The sequence below is a fragment of the Struthio camelus genome, chromosome 8 (genome assembly GCF_040807025.1).
Source record: "Struthio camelus isolate bStrCam1 chromosome 8, bStrCam1.hap1, whole genome shotgun sequence".
Lineage (NCBI taxonomy): Eukaryota > Metazoa > Chordata > Aves > Struthioniformes > Struthionidae > Struthio > Struthio camelus.
Window position 1 is genome coordinate 32355435 of NC_090949.1, and position 16280 is coordinate 32371714.

General features: G+C 41.3%; 1 protein-coding gene across 2 annotated transcripts in view; it reads right to left on the reverse strand.

Moving 5' to 3' along the window:
• Positions 1 to 16280, reverse strand: part of GLIS1 (GLIS family zinc finger 1) — a 204288-nt gene that overhangs the window by 109241 nt on the left and 78767 nt on the right. The window contains exon 2 of one of the 2 annotated variants that reach the window (XM_068953195.1): positions 8818 to 8904. The exons of the other annotated variant lie outside the window; for it this stretch is intronic. The gene's annotated coding sequence lies outside the window, so the exon portion shown is untranslated. The remainder of the gene's footprint in view (positions 1 to 8817; positions 8905 to 16280) is intronic. 2 annotated transcript variants of the gene reach the window in all.

Genomic DNA, 16280 nt, shown 5'->3' on the forward strand with positions numbered 1-16280 from the left:
TGTTCTACTTTTAATATTCTAACTCAAAAGAACCTTAGTGTGATAGCTTCCTTTCCTTCTGTGTATTGTTATGGTAGAGTCTTGCTTACGTTAGATTTTGGGGAAGGACATTTTAGAGCTATTTTTTAGAAGTTTTTATTTTCAGTGAGAGGGCCTCTGAAAACAGTGATGTAAGTCAAGTTTTTCTTGCAGACTATTATTTCTGTGATTATGACTTTAGATGGGCATGTTTCTACTTTACTGTCTGGTCAACAGTGCATTTAATTGTATTTTCCAAATAAGCTATTACTATAAATGATGATAGTGATGATGATGATAATAATAAGGTATTCTGCTCTACATAACTCTGGTGAATATTAAATTTTACTGGACTTGGAAAAACAGACTAGATAGAGCTATAGCAATATTCTTAAGAAATACATATACGTTCAACAAAGCTGAATGTAGCTGAATGTAGCTGAATGTAGCTGAAAAGAGAGGACAAAGTGAGATTTGAGAGTTTATATCTGTATTGGTCAAACACTAGCAATTCCATTAATTTAGTTAGTTGTTTCATTGTCTTTAGGGAACTATTCACATACTCAGAGATAAGTATGTATAAAAGTATTTGTAAAACATTTAGCCTTGAGAGGCTAGCTAAAAAAGTTACAATAGTTTTTTACCGACATCTTCGTTACTGTATCCGAGTCATGCATTTAAAATACTAGCTCTCCCCCAATCTGTTTTCTCCATGGTGACAAAAAGTAATGGTGCCAGAAACTAATGGCAAGCATATTTTCTTAGTATACATACAGAGCAGCCCTGGAAAGTAACTCTTCCACCCCTTATCCCATGCTGTTGGTAGGGAACCATAGAGCTGGGCAGCGCTGCAGTTATTCCGTTTACTACTGAGGCCCTGAGTGCTGCACACAGAGGAAGGAAACAAATTCTGCTCACAAAATAACAAAAGATGAAGCCTATGCCCAGTTTTATGTAGATCACCAATTCTCACTAGCACCAGGATTTGTCCTTTACTAAGGTGTTAAGAGGCAGGATTCATCTAATCGAGGTGAGATGCTGTCTATGTGTTTGACATAGACAAATCTACGCCATTCGGCCATCTGAAAATAGGTATCTAAGATGGGCTGACGCACCTTTGGGACATGCTTTCCTCCCCCCCTTGACTATAGAAGGCACTGAGACAATTAAACTAGGTACCTCACTTTTAGGTAGCTATAGTTCAGTGAAACGAATCCACTGAGCAGCCGTATGACTTACATTCTCATCACAAATAACCCTCTTCATACTGCTCTCAGGTCTGGTCCTTCTTTTACTGAAGCCCATGTTGGGCACAAAAGTGATAGCATCACTTTGATGCTATCATTTGTGATATTATGCAGAGCAGGCAGACATTCATGTAGGTATAATACTATGTAATTACACAGATATCACTGCATTTAGTTAATGATATTTTCTTGATATAAGGCTAAGCAAGACCACACTCCAGGTTTTGCAATGGCTGCAGTTTTGTTGCATTGTTCATGAAGTTTAAGTCAGAGGTTTGCGCTTATTTTAGACAGTCACTGCTTCACCATGGCTTCTCAGATCAAAGATGCCTTTAACACACATGAATCCCTTTTTCCTCTTATGTATAGCTGCTATCCCCATAGCTGTCAAAAGGCAAGTGGGAGACCCTGAGCTGCCGTGGTCCTCTACCGCTACAGTCAATGAATGCTTTGAAAGCGATGAGAACCACATTTAGGTTTTTGGTGAGTATACATAAGAAGAAACAGGTGACTGTGGAAGGTAGAAAAAGTCTCTGGTAACTGGAGAAATTGTGAAAGGGCTCACTGCACAAAAGTTCATTCTCCTCCACTGGCTGGGCTCCACAGCTTCTTCCCCTGCATGCTCCCCGGCACTATTGTAACAGGGAAGACCACGGCAGACGAAGACGCAGTCCAGGCAAGGATCCAGACCCACAGGAAAGAGTGGGTACATGTGACACCCAAATTAGTAGTCTCATGAGGCATCATTGTGACATTTCCAGAATAGAATACCCTGTTTTCAGTGTTGGGCTTATGCATTACATTTCTTGATCATTCATTTGATTTTTGTTTAAGACATCAGAATCTTAAAAATTGAAAAAGCAATACAGGTTGTTTTCTACCCAGCTCCAATCACAGTACCAAGATATGTGGTAAGTGTTAGGAAGTGCAGGCCAGTATTGCTTTATATAAATAAACAGACGGTGTAAGATTTTTAGGAACGATGTGGGATTTTAATGGGAAATACACATTTGTATTTAAACTATACAAAATAGGCCATTAGCCTTTTCCATGGTAATTAATATATGTTTTAGTTATTTCAGGTTAATATTCAGAGACCTGAATCCACTGATATTCTATGATTGTTCTGAATGGCTCTGAAGATACAAAGAAGCTGTATAAAAGCGGAGCATCTTCTGGCCAGCACAAGACAGTCAACTGCATTTGGTGGTTTTGGACCTAAGCGTTTAAGAATATCATGTTGGATGCTTTTTGGCTCACAGCCGATATTTGTGATGATCAGCTCTGTCCTGGTTACAATTATGACATAAATAATCATTATATCCTATGGAGTCCAAGACTCCAAAGGGCTTTATTCCATTCCTATTCTGGTTTTAACCCCTCATAATTTAACTAACTCACTTCAGTGGTAATATCTACCTTAGCAAAATAGTACAACCAGCCCCTAGTTTTTAACTTGGATATGTGAGTCACATGTAAAGGTGACTGTTGAAAATATACTGTTGAACTTTTTGATGAAAAAAAGTTCTGTACACTTTTAAAGGCCACAACATTGACAAAAGTTGGTAAATCAGTCATATCGACGATATCCAATTCACAGTTCCTCACTTTTTCCATCAGCAAAATGTTATCGGGATAATATTCAAGATATATCTTCCCTCCAGAATACTGTGAATTCTTTAACAATTTTATGTTTATAGAGGACCAGTAATAAAAACACTTTCTCTTTCCTTTTTCATTCCCCAAATGATACAAGTCTGAAATTCATTAGAGGCTTTCTAAACATACACTTTATCAATTTTATCATATTATCAAAACACAGAAACTCAAAGCTTCCACTCAAAGTTCAGTAATACCAACTGTAGCACAGACTGATATCTATTTGTTTGAAGATGGAGATTTCCTAGAATAACATGAACATTATCCCTGTGCTGTCAAAAACGATTATCTTCTCTTGTAGCTGTCAAATCAGAAAATGCTTTTTCTCCTCACAAAGGAACCGAACACTCATGCTAAATCCATGAAATTAGGGTGCATTTCAGCCAGTCTGCCATACATTTTCCTATACAAAGGACCTTACAGATTTGTTAACAAGGGCTAAAAATTACTTGCCCAAGAGTGCCTCATCTGAAGCCACACTCGCATCAAAGTGCCCTCTGAAACGTGCCCACCTCATGGGAGCTGGAACTACAGTGGACAAGTAACAACACCCGGGTCTCACTTTTCTCCTGCAGCAAACTAAAATAAGTCTTCAAACACAGACAACCAGAATTTACGTTCAGCTGTTCAAACAAGCAAATCCATTGCCTTCAAAAAGGTTAAAAGGGTTTGGTTTACACCCGTGTAACTGAGAACAGAATCTGGCCCTTTGACAACTGGCTTTTTTGTACAATGCTAATATCACTGGCTGGCATACAGGAGATTTAAGCATTTTCCATGTCTGGAACTAGATCTCCTCTTTCACTGGTATCTAGGGGCCTTTAACCTACAAACTGCAAGTTACCCATAACAGATGAAAGGAGCCCCTGCTCCTGCCCATACACCAAAGGGTTTGCCCTGCCTCCAGGAGAACCCGAGCTATTTCATAAATCCATATAAAAAACTAATCCTAATTTACAGAGAGTAAATCTAATAAAAGCAGAATGGTTTCCAGAAGGATCTCAGGGAAGTGGAATCCATCAGCATAACTTTTGTCTGTCTCTTTTTCTGTCCTGCAGTTTTGATTTATATCTTTAACTTTAAATGCTTGCGAAGGGAACAGAAGAGGCTGATACAGTAGTGTGCGAAGTCTGCAATCAGGCAATTCCTTCCATATGAGTAATCAAGTTAGTTCAGCTTTGGATATCTTGCTGCTCTCATTCTGGGGTAAGTGACTTGGAAGGAGTTTTTTCTTGATTTATGCCAGAAGTCACGTGAGAATTGGGCCCATTGATTGCCATTGGGTTACACACCCCAGGAAGGACCACTCACAATTGGTCAGGATCTGCAGAGCCAGCCCTGTGCTGCTTGCTAGGGGTAAATGCCACCCAGTAGAAAACAGGGCATCTACTCGTACAAAGGGAAACCTGTCTGAGTAACAAGGAAATCAGCATTAAAACCAACCCTACTAGAGGGCAATAGCTCTTTTCCTTCCCCAGGGAACATCTTGTTTACTGCTCAGGAAGGTTTCATTCCTACTGATAAAATTAGCTATTAAGGCTGTAGATAGATAAGAGCAAGGGCTTACAGAAAGTGTAATTACTCAACAACAAACATATGTTACAGTGCTTTGGAGTTTACCTAATTAAGGACAATGAACAAATAACTGAAATGAGGTATAATTTGAAATGACTCACATTCAAAATAGAGATAGATTTGAAATATTTGCCTAACATACTTAGATATCCCCCGAGCATTGTGGGTTTTGTGGCAACAACCAAACTAGGTCATTTGCTTTTTTTTTTTCTTACTGCTTCATTCTCTTTAATTACTTCTTTTTTAAAAATATGTTGCCATTCTCGGTTTTGTTTGGATGCAACATCCAAAATTTATCACGACAACACTGAGAAATGGAATGTTGTTATTGGCAGCCAGATGAATCACGTGATACTGGTGAAAGACCAAACACTACTAGATTTTCTCTAACAAGTGAAAATCATCCATGTTGGAAGAGGCCACCAAAGCCCTCCGCCAAGAGAAAACTTGGCACTCAGAAGGTGCCAACACAGCAAAATGTGGTATCACAGAGAAGGTACTGTACAGACACTCAACATCCCATTCAACATATCCAGTGCTGAATAATCTTCCTTACTGCATGGCTGGAGCAACTGCCACAACTCCTATACGCTTAGCAAATTAAGAGCATAAATAGGGATGTATAGCACTTTGCTGCCTGCTTGAAGGCTCTAATTCATGAACTGAAAACTTCAAAAAACAGAATCTTCACAATGACTCATGAAAATACAGCATTTTCAAAACTTTCCAAACAAAAGGAGTATTTTCGTCACTCTCCCGAAGTCTTTTATGCATATTATGCCGGTCTGTGTTGTGAATGGGAGTGCCTAATTCCTACAATAACACAGAGTCTGGGGGGAGTGACATCACAGAAAAGACTGGCAGACAGAAACAATAACTCTTCTTAAAACTGCTAGAAGGCAAGCTCAACTGCATAACTGGGGAAACAGTACAGATTTCCTATGCCTGTGAAAACCATTATTCTTCCTTTAGTTTCAGTGAAGCGCTATTAGAATGGGAATGAGTTTGGGAGCAAATTTTTGAACTGTGGACACAGCTTAAGAGAAGGAAAATCATTTTACAAGTAAGCTGGTGTGATCAGTCATGTATCATTTCACAGCCTTAAGGAGACCCTGTCCACCTGACAGACTTTCAGATCTTGATCTAGAGAGCCAAAAGAAGGGATGTACCAATCCCTTTTACTGACCTCTTTGCACTCATTTGCACCCTCTGCACTTTAAGACACCTTTGCAATGACTTCTAATTCAGTACAAGACTTCCATTAGCACTTGATTTTGAAAGATTTCTTATTTTAAATTACATTAACATTTTATAGCGTATTAATCACATGATGTGGTCCCAAATTGCCTGATCAAGATTCGTTAGGTAGGGAAATGTATACAGTTACAGCCTCTCTTGCAAAGCTTTGAAAACCCTATCTTTTTATCACAAGCTGTATGTTTACCCTACATATTTTTGGAAACTCTCTGTGTTTTGACTTCATCTCTGGGCTGGCATCAATAATGTACACCACTAGGTTTCTCCCTGGCTAGAAGGAGGCCAGAAATCCCTTAGAGGTGAACAGCCCCAGTGAAGCGTGTTAAGGGGCAGAATTCCTTCCTGCTTCTGTGAATTATCTATACATTATCTGGGTCTGCTGTGACGGACAGGTAGCAAACACAGGATCTGAACATGGTACTGAGAAAGCAGTTAAATAGGTATTGACTATCAAACAAAATCGATTCAACACAGAAGAATCACTAAAACTGTTCAAACACAACTGTGCAGCTCTTTGGGTCCACTGGCTAGCCCAGGGGGTCAAAAACATGAGCTTTCAATAGGACCATTTGTTATCCTTTGATTCTCTCAGACTGGCAAAGGAAGACAACGATCCTTTTTTCCAAGGCCATCAAGATAAGAGATCTCTGAGTCTCTTCGGTTGCTGTTGGTCCTTACCTGAGGACCGAAGTGGTTAACAATAACAGCATTGAATTATCATTGCTACATACAAGAGTGCACATCTCACAATGATGAAGGGAGCAGCTCACACCACATTCCAGGTTCACTCTGTATCAGTTACACTCTGTTCCCATTTTAAAGGTCTATTTAATACAACTGGTAGAAACTTAGCTTCACTTTTTTATGATAATGCTTGTACAATACCTTAACAAAAACATAGTAAGAGAGAACCAACATTCTTTCATTTGTTATGGAACAGATCATACTGCATGGTGAGAGTCGGGAGAAGACCCAAACTGTCCTACAGTCTGATACTGTGTATCAGAACAGAGGTGACAGATCTTCTGCCTATTTGAAAACAGATAAAGGTGATATGAATCTATAAAAAGATTTCAGTGGAATGTGGTAGGATTAAAACCAACAACAGTCAATAAAATTAGATTAAGAAAGAAGGATCTCTTTCCTCCTAGATTTTTGAGCCACTCTGTAGAATCCCATAATAGAAATATTTAGTTCTTTACTTTCACATTGATGTATGAGTGAAGACAAAAGGACTAAGAAAACTCTTGTAGACTAAAACAATCCAGCTAGTGAAATAAATTGTAGAGTATCAACCTGTTAAAAACTTGAGAAAGATAAATATAACCTATATTTGTCTTTTTAGAAAATGATGGACCCGAGGTGTTGGCTACATCTATATTTTTTATTTCATGTTCAATTTATTTTTATAAACAGTTATTTGGATTGCATTTCCTTTCCTTTCTGTGGAATTTCTTTTTGCACACTCCACAGAATATTTTTAAAGAGTCAACAAGTAGGGTTGGCATTACTGAACAAAGAAAGTCTGGTTAATTTTATGTCAATTGAACTGAGAACAACTTGAAAACATTTCAATAGTTTCAAGATCTGTAGCCTTTTCTTTTTTATGCATGTGGATATAGATACGGCCTTATTTCATTTTGTCCTGATATTTTAAAGACAATCTTGGAGTCCAACACAGGTAAGCAAAGAATGCAATAACGATACATTACATCTTTTATTGCTAAAATGTTTTGCCATGTTACACTAATTTAGATTTCCAGCAAAGACCCTCACAACACTTGTTGAAGTCAGTGAGCGTGGCCCAGACTCAGGAAAATACATGCTATTGCTTAGGTTCCAGTGACTTCACAGCCTTAGTTGATGTTTTGAGTTAGGCTCTGAAGTGTAAGAATATAACCATTTTAGGCAACAATAAAGTGATCCTCTGAGGAGTTAAACAACTGCCTACTACCACAAGGAGAGTTTCACTACACTCAGTTTTGGAACTGGGCATGCTTGGCTTCCTATTTGGATCTCAGATCTCTAAATCACGCCCCCACGTAGAGCTGAGAGCAGACTGAAAATGGCCATTGTACCTCTTTGTGACAATCATCATGAGAAAGCCTTCTCCAGCCTGATGCAACACAGATCTTGTCATTACGCTCATTGTTACAGGGACTCCTCATCTTGGAATCACCTTTTGCCTGTTGCCTGGCAATCTGAAAAATATTGTTGCTCAGCACATCTGGCCTTTTTTGTGGTCAGTTATCCTTCCTCACAGCTTGGCTTTTAGAAATAGTGGGAAAAGACATTAAAATAAATGGTTTAGGAAAATATTAAGCTCAATAAACATTATTTTAATTAAAAAGGAAATCTTAAAGCTTTTCTAATGGGCACTTGGAGGATATAAGCTCAATGTAATGAAATCTGATGTATTTCTTTTTCTTTTTTTTAAGAAGACCAGGTATGGAATAGGCCTAATTCTGAATATTTCTGATAGGTGGGCTACATCATTATGATTTTCCTTGCTCTATCAAACACAGGAGAACAGGAGTGCCTCTGCTGCCTTCTGAATAAACATATTAAAAGGCGACAAGCCCCAGCCTCCTTTCCCACTGCTCCACTCATCTCCATTCCCAATTCAAAGCTCTGTTTGGATCCCTTTCTTCTACCGCCATCTTTAACCCTCTGCAATCTGTGCTTCATCTTCCACTACAAATGTGCCAGGATGCCACAGACGTAACAGGCAGCTGCTGAGCTGAACGAGACGAGCACTTCCGCATCCATTGTACTACAGAGATTCACAAGTTTCAACCCCACCTGAAGCTGATCACACTATCTGGGCACCAGAGAGTTGCATTTTTCAATGCCAGCAACATGTATGACATACACAAGCTGCTGTCAGTCCATTTGGTTTAAATTCCCTGCTCTCATGGATCAGACGGACCAACAACTCATGCTCCCACGGTTCAACTGAACCAGAACGAATTAATCCACAGCCTCAGAAGAAATGTCATTGTGCATACTGGTGTAAGGTATAAGACAACTCTGCACCACATAGGGTTAGGTACACACTCACCTGCCCTTGTCCCCTTTGGTTTGGCTTTTTTGTTGCTCTAAATGGACACCACCAGGGTTTTCACAGCAGCCTGTAGCTGGATGGGGCCTGTAGGTTAAAAGAACTCCAGAGTGACTCTTTCAAGACAGAAGTTCACACATTTTGTGGTGAGGGCACTTGAATTGTTCCTATTGTAAACATGCTTTCATCAAAATTCAATACAACTCCTTTAAGAAGACAGGATCTTTCCATACAGGCATGGTTAGAGCCAATTTATTTCCTTTTGTTTTTTCCTCTAAGTCATTTAATTCACTAATAGCCAATGGATGCCTCCTGCGAATTGTATGTGCCTTACTGCTTTCCCATTTACTTATTAAACTCTGAACTTTTAAACTCCCAGATTTCCACTCCTCTATGTTTTACTTGGTCCATTTAGCCTCTCTTTTCCATGGAAGTTCTAGCCAGCAGACCACGTAAAGACTCCACTGGGGTATGTGCTCTCCCAAACATTAGAAACACACGGATGTGCAGGGAAGGAAAGCTGGAGCTTTGCCATATGGCACCTTGCATTTGTCTCGTGTAAATATATATGTCTCTACATCCCAAGAAGCAATTTTATGTCTGCCTGGCTTGGCAATGCACTGCATGTGACAAAAATACCCACCACCTATCCTTCCAGCAGAGTACAACAAAATTATTTCCTTCAAAATGTTCAGTTGCTGGACGCAAGGATTTAGAAGCCTGGGAGCATCTCCAAGTCAGTAAAAGCCGTAGAAGCTAACTTCTACAAAGAGAATCGCGCCAGAGATCGCACAGGGTTACGCAGAAATGGTAAACTTTAAACAAAGGAGGATGTTGTTAACTAAAAAGCATTTTGTTCTTTTTAATGAAAGCTAGATGGAGAAAAGGACTGGTGAGGAGGGGGTGTGTAACATCTAGTTTTAGGGACCTAATTCTGATGCACGTATTTGGAGGCTAGTCCATTTATAGTCCAAGAAGACAGAAAATGACTTACAGCAGGAATCAAAGTGCTCTGTGAGTCTAGGAGGAATGACTTCCCATGCTGGCTGCTAAAGTTCTGTGAAAGGAATATGCAAAGCTAGAAAACCTGCATGCCAGCTTCCAACTATGGGTTGTCTTCCATTCCATTCACTAGTCCTCCAAAAAGTGTGAAATGAGCTCCTTTCCTGCGAGTAGTTTCATGAGTCTCTCTTCTCCAATGACCTCTTCACTCCTCTTCGCTTCACTTGTTTATAGGAGTGTGGGAATAAATGGGGTGGAAATGAGGCTATTGTGGAAGCTGCTGTGAAGATGAAAAGACAGGGAAGGGAAAATAGAGATAGGATGATGGAGAAAGAGTGGAGGGTAGATTTTCTTCCTGGCTGAAACAAGCACTGAATGAACAACAAATGTTTAGCTTCTACTGAAAAGCCTCTGTGAGTCTTCTAGAGATATCAGAGGGCAATAGTTATGGACTAGGAGATATATAGAGTACATATGTATTATCTATTATATATGCGTATTTGTACTGTCTAATACTATAAATGTACTATCTATGTACCTAGAACAAGAACTATAGTATCAAGAACTACACTGCCTCCTACATCCTTCTGTAAAATGGGTCTGCAATTTCTACACAAGTTGTGAGAGTAAGATACCTCAATGATTACACAGAACTGGATATTCCAGTGAAGAAGCAAATAGATACCTAAGTGGCATCACAGTCACGAGAAGCCCTTTGCTCTGATACACAGAATTATGCAACCATAGAAAACAGGGCTGAACAAGTCTTCAGAAGGTGATTTACTCTATCCCCTCACCCCACAGAGAATCTACTCTCCCAAACCTATGGGTGTTTGGCCAATCTGTCTGTCCCAGCCTCCAGTGATTCCCTAGCACTCCTAGCAGTCTGTTCAATCATTCGACTTACTTAGACATTGTTCCTTAATGTCTAACTTAAACCACCCTTTGTGCAACTTAAACCATTACATCTTCTCCTGTCCCAGCTGCATATGGCAAAGAGTCTGTTCCCTTGCCTTCTTATAGCAACCTTTTAGGTCTTTGAAGGCTGTTACGTCTCTACTTAGTCTTCTCCTGCCTATGCCACACAGCCCTGATCTTTTCAGTCTCTTCTCATAAATCATGTTTTCTAGAGCTCTGTCGCTCTGTTTCTTCTCCAAACTCTCTCTGGTGGGCCCTTTTTCCCTCTGATGGGTCCTTTTCCGGCACTTTATGCTACATTTTTTCAAATTTTCCACTATCAGATCCTGTCCTTTGCAAATAGTGGCAGGTACGTACTTCTTCCACTGTGAGCCAGCAGGGAAGCAGCACAACAGCAGTCAGATCCAGCAGTTAAATCTCAGCTGGATTCATGACCAAAGCAGAGCCAGGTGCTGCAGAAAGGGCTGGAGGCAGTGCCAAGCAGGCTGGGAGAAAGTACAACGTAGTTGGAGGTGGTACCCAGGGCTGGGATGTCAGCAGGTACCAGTTCAAGGGCTAGCGCAGCAGAGCAGCTGTAGTTCAGGCCCACTCTCAGGAAATCTGTAAGCCCAGGAAACCCAGTCAGTAATTAAGATAAGAAACTAGGTTCTGGACAGCTTATAAGCCCTTGAAAAGATTTTGCACAAACACTTGCTTAGCTTGTTACAAGTTGTGGGTTTGTAACCAGGGCTGTGTTTGCTCCAGTGACAGACTGGCTGGGAGTTAACACACATGCAGCTAAGCAGCATCTCAGCACATGCTTCCCACTCATCATCCTCTAGCTTACACAATAACACATAAAACCTGCCACCCTATGTCACTCTACATGCCAGAAACTTTTCCAAGCCTATGTCCCACACTCTGACTAAAGTAATACCCAACTCTTACCTACATAAAATAAAAGAGCTATAGCTTTCTCGCATGCAATTTCCTACCAAAGCTAGTCTATGCCAAAACCCTTAGTTAACCCTGCTGGTTAACTCTTTGCATAGTGCCTAGCACAAAGACAGCTAGCCTGGTGTGCTGCTTCAAATAAATAATAACAGTTCTTGTTGATACATACATCTATGTTCATACCTATCCTCCTCTTATTTTATCGTGCTTCTTGTTTAAGACATAGACTAACAGGATTAATGAACCTGTGGTGTAACCCAGTGTACCTGTTCTTGGGTTCTTATTGTCATATTAAATTGTTCTTTGAAAGATGCCCAGAAAACTCAGTATAGACAAGTTCATCAAATACATTCTCACAGAGGCAAAGGTTGCCTCCACTACGGTCCTATCACTCCATAATTCAACTTAGTAGCATAAAACAGCAAATAAGGACTCATGCAAAAGTTCATACACTTGCACACTGCCCAGATTCCAACACTAAGAGATTCTAAAAACTCTAATTAAGCCTGACTTTACAGATTTACAGCACTTTTTCTCCTGACCATCCTAACCCTCAAGAATACATGAAGATTATAAAATCATTCTAACATGCTGATCTAATTGATCCAGTGAAACTGAGAGAGTAATTCGTTAATCGTACTCTCTCAGATTCCTGTTCTGTTCTTGCCTGGTTGTAAACCGGGAGCCACTGTCATAGCCAGTGAAATAATAGTACTATAAAACCAGAGGAAATACTATTAAACTTATGAAGACTTCTGGAGCTGAGTTGCTAAAGATATGCACTCGAGGGACCAGTCTTTAATATCTCTATTTTAATAAAAGATTCAAGTACTCAAATAGAGATACAAATGCTGCAGCCAGCAACTCAGAAAATCGTGGCGACTACCTGAAACTGCAGAGAGCCACAGACAGAACGATCTTCTCCTAGGCAGACTAGTTTTAAGAGCCTCACACTGAGAATGACTGCCTTTTTACGACCCTGGCCAGACGTCCCATTCCCTTCCTCCTTCCCATCACCTTGGCACACTGCTAGCCTTGATAATGAGGGACAAAGATTTATTTATATCTGGAAAGTCTATTTTTATGTGAATTTAGTGCTGGAGAAAAAATGCCAGGTTAGGAGCTGTGGTGACTGAAACGTTCCCTTAGCAGATGGTGGGTGGTTGGAAGGTGTGCAAGGTTCTCTAAATGTCAGGACCAAGGGGCCAGAAATGTGTCCTGCAAGAACTACTTCTAAATGGGAAATGGAGACCCTACAGTGAGGTGACACTGTGTTTGTGAGTAGGAGGCATAGTACAAGAATATCGAGCAGTTTCTGAAGTCCACTCGTTTACAGACTGAACCCAGAAAGACCATCAGTGTGGCTGGTGAATTGTATACTGTACGGGATTCCTGCATCTAGTTTAACCACACGCTGCTGGATCTAGAGGGTATCTTTTAGGAAGACATCAAATCTCAAAGCAGAACTTTATATGACGGAGAATTGCTTCTGTGGCAGTTTGTTCCAGGTTCTCAGCAAGAATTTGGTATACCTTGCGCTCTTTTGACTTCAATTTCTTTCTAGGCACTGGTTCTCATTATACCTTTGTGTGCTAGATTAAAATACAAAAATATCTGGTACTTTCTCCCTCTGTAGATAACTTCAGACTTTGCTCCTACCTTTTCTTCAATGGCTAACTGGCCTTCTTCAGTTTCTCGTGGTATAGTATATTCTCCAGATCATGAATCATTCTTGTGAATCTGCTTTCAATCCCAGCCAGTTTTTCCAAAGAACCTTGTTAAATTGTCAACACCAGAACAGCACAGTTTTAGAATCACTTATAAGTTTACCCGAGGCTGCCTGGCCTGGTCTTTTAATGCTCCCAGAGTCTGGGGGAGGGGAGAAGGACGATCATTCTGGTTTTGTGTGTGCGTGACTTTAATGCAAGCCTCTGCTCAGAACTAGAATAAAGTCGCCAAATTATACTGTGCCTCCAAACTTAATGGCCCAGAATGAGTTCTGCTGTCGATGTGCCTAACTCAGTAGGCACCACTGAAAACAATGGAGTCCCCCAGTGTGTGACCAAAAAAGAAATAACAGCTTTTTAAGGAATGTAGCAACTGCAGAAGCTCAAGTAACCACTTATGAAACTGAAGGGGGGGGATCAGCCCGTCTGAGTTTTTTGTTTACAGGCAAAAATGGCTCCAGCAATAGCGACAGTGAATGTGAGATTTCTGTCATTTTAATTAAGCCTTCCTTAGGTTTTCCTTGTTTGGTTTAGCACAAGTTCTGCAGAGTACATCTAAACCCTAGGGTTGGTTTGCAAAAGGCAGAAGAGTAGGAATTATTGAAGTCATTTAAAAAATAAAGGAGCTGGAAGCTGAATGTGTAAGTAAGTAAGTGTGTTGTCTGAGCCTCACGCTAAGCCACAGCCCTTCAGAGCTAAAGTGACTGCCAATAGAACAGAGCATGGCTCAAGAAAATCCGTATTTATCAGGCAGAAATCCATGTGGTCCTGAGCACACTGACTGAGAAATCAACTTTTGAATGGATGGGAAGATGAGTAGGGAGGAGAGCCACCTCTGGAAGCTCCTGAAAATGGAAAAATGAGTAAATTAAGTAGAAAACGATTTTTTTCCTGCTCCTGGTCATAGCCCTTCATCTGCACGGAGGCTGACAGCCAGCAAGAGCGAAAAGATGAGAGCAGCACAGCTCCAAAATCAATACTTACAATATGATGGAATCAAGTATCAGGCATTATTTGCACCAGAAACTGTTAGTGGTAGTTTTCCAAAAAGAAAAGCAAGGAAAGAAGGGATCAGCTTTAGCAAATCTGGGCCATCTCAGAACATGGTGCAGAGATCTCTGAGCTGGCATGACTCAAGCGGACGACTCCTCGTGCTGCAGGGTAACACCATGCAGAGATACTTCCCACTCCCAGTAAGAAGGCCTGTCTCAGGAGGGCTTACTAGCCCGAGACGAACGCTGGGCTGGCAAAACTGCCCAGCCTGGTTCGAAGGCCCAGCTGGTGGCTGGTGTGCTGTTGGCTTTGGTATGTATGCCTAGAAAGCGCTAAGCTCTACAGAAATGACAGTGCACATGCTGTAGTGACTGGCATCCCAGCACCGCTACGAGTGGCTTCCCAAAGCTCACATCTACATCCCCTGTATGTCAGTACATTTTCCTCTTCTCAGCCAGTGTTTGCAGGCAAGGTATCTTGTTTCTGCGTAACTGAACCCCAGCCATGTATGTACAGCTAATGACTGGTTACACTGCACATAATGAAGAGTCACGTTTTGCTAACTGCATATAAAACAAACAAGCTAAAAAAGAAAACAATTACTGGCTTTGGTAGGAATCTCTCTTGACCTCCCTTTTGGACTCGGACCCTTGATGCTCAGACTGCTATGAAATACAGCCACTGTTAGGTGCACGTACCGCTTCACTCTGGTTTCGCTTTCTTTTTAATATCCACTGATACTTAACTTTCATTGCTGCAGAACGTCCACCCGGCAGAGGCCAGAGCATCAGAATTAATTACTGTGGTCTGCTCAGTACCCCCCAAGGCATCTCTGCTCACACCCACCGGTGGCAAGGAAGCTATTCCTAGCTTTTATTTCTGAGACACAACCACCGTTTGCCTAAAAAACACAGATGTGCCAGAGCTGGTAGTGAACCTCATGCTCTCTTTCCCCTCAGCATTTGAGAGGGGACTGTTCTCTGCACACACAGTGAGAGCTGCTCACTTCCACAGCAGGCTTCGTTATTTATTATTCATATTGCCACAGTACAAGGGATTATAATCCCACTGCACTTTATTCTCCTCAGGAATGACGACAAATATGACTCCTGCCTCAGGAAGTTCACGGCCTTAGAGACGAAGGGATACAGGCAACAGAGCCCACAGAAGTGATGGGAGGTATCAGCAAACCACCACTGACCACAGCACAGTTGTAGCTTCAGGTTTGCTGTGTCTTTGGTCTGCATCATGGGCCAAATACAGATAAGTGCAGATAACTGCAGCACTGGGCACAGGCTGGGGGGGGGGGAAGATAAGCAGCTATGGGTGGTGGGAGAGAAAGCGGGGAGGGAATGGGGAGGAAGCTGCAAAAGAGGCAAGGAGAGAACTGACCAATATATATCAACTAGCAGGTTCTGCCCCCACAACCTGTGTCCAGAGCACAGGGAACCCCACACGCTTTCATGGCAACCCCTTTAGAAAAGAAAACTAGGTCCTTCTAAACTGCCTATTACCTGGCGACCTGTGTCTTCTGCCCTTCTACAGTCCAAGGCCAGCCCAGAGCAATGTCTGTCTCCAGAGGTGACAGGGTGGCCTGCAGACCTCTGTGTGTGTGTGGATATTTTGGGCCCTCTCTTCCAGGGAAGTAGTAGCAAAATCAGTTGCTTCAACCAAGGTCGGATAGGGAGATTTTACATGGAGGGGTAGGGATAGGCCTAAAAAGAAAGGGGGACTTCCGCTTACAAGTGGCTTGTGGGGATAATGACCCCCAGTCAGAGTCTGCGTGTTCTTATAAAAAACCCTTGACAAACCCCAGCGTTTAGTAGTTCAGCTGTGGGTTTCCACTGTTTATTTTTCTATTGCAGTGCTCTCATCCCTGTGCACTGACTG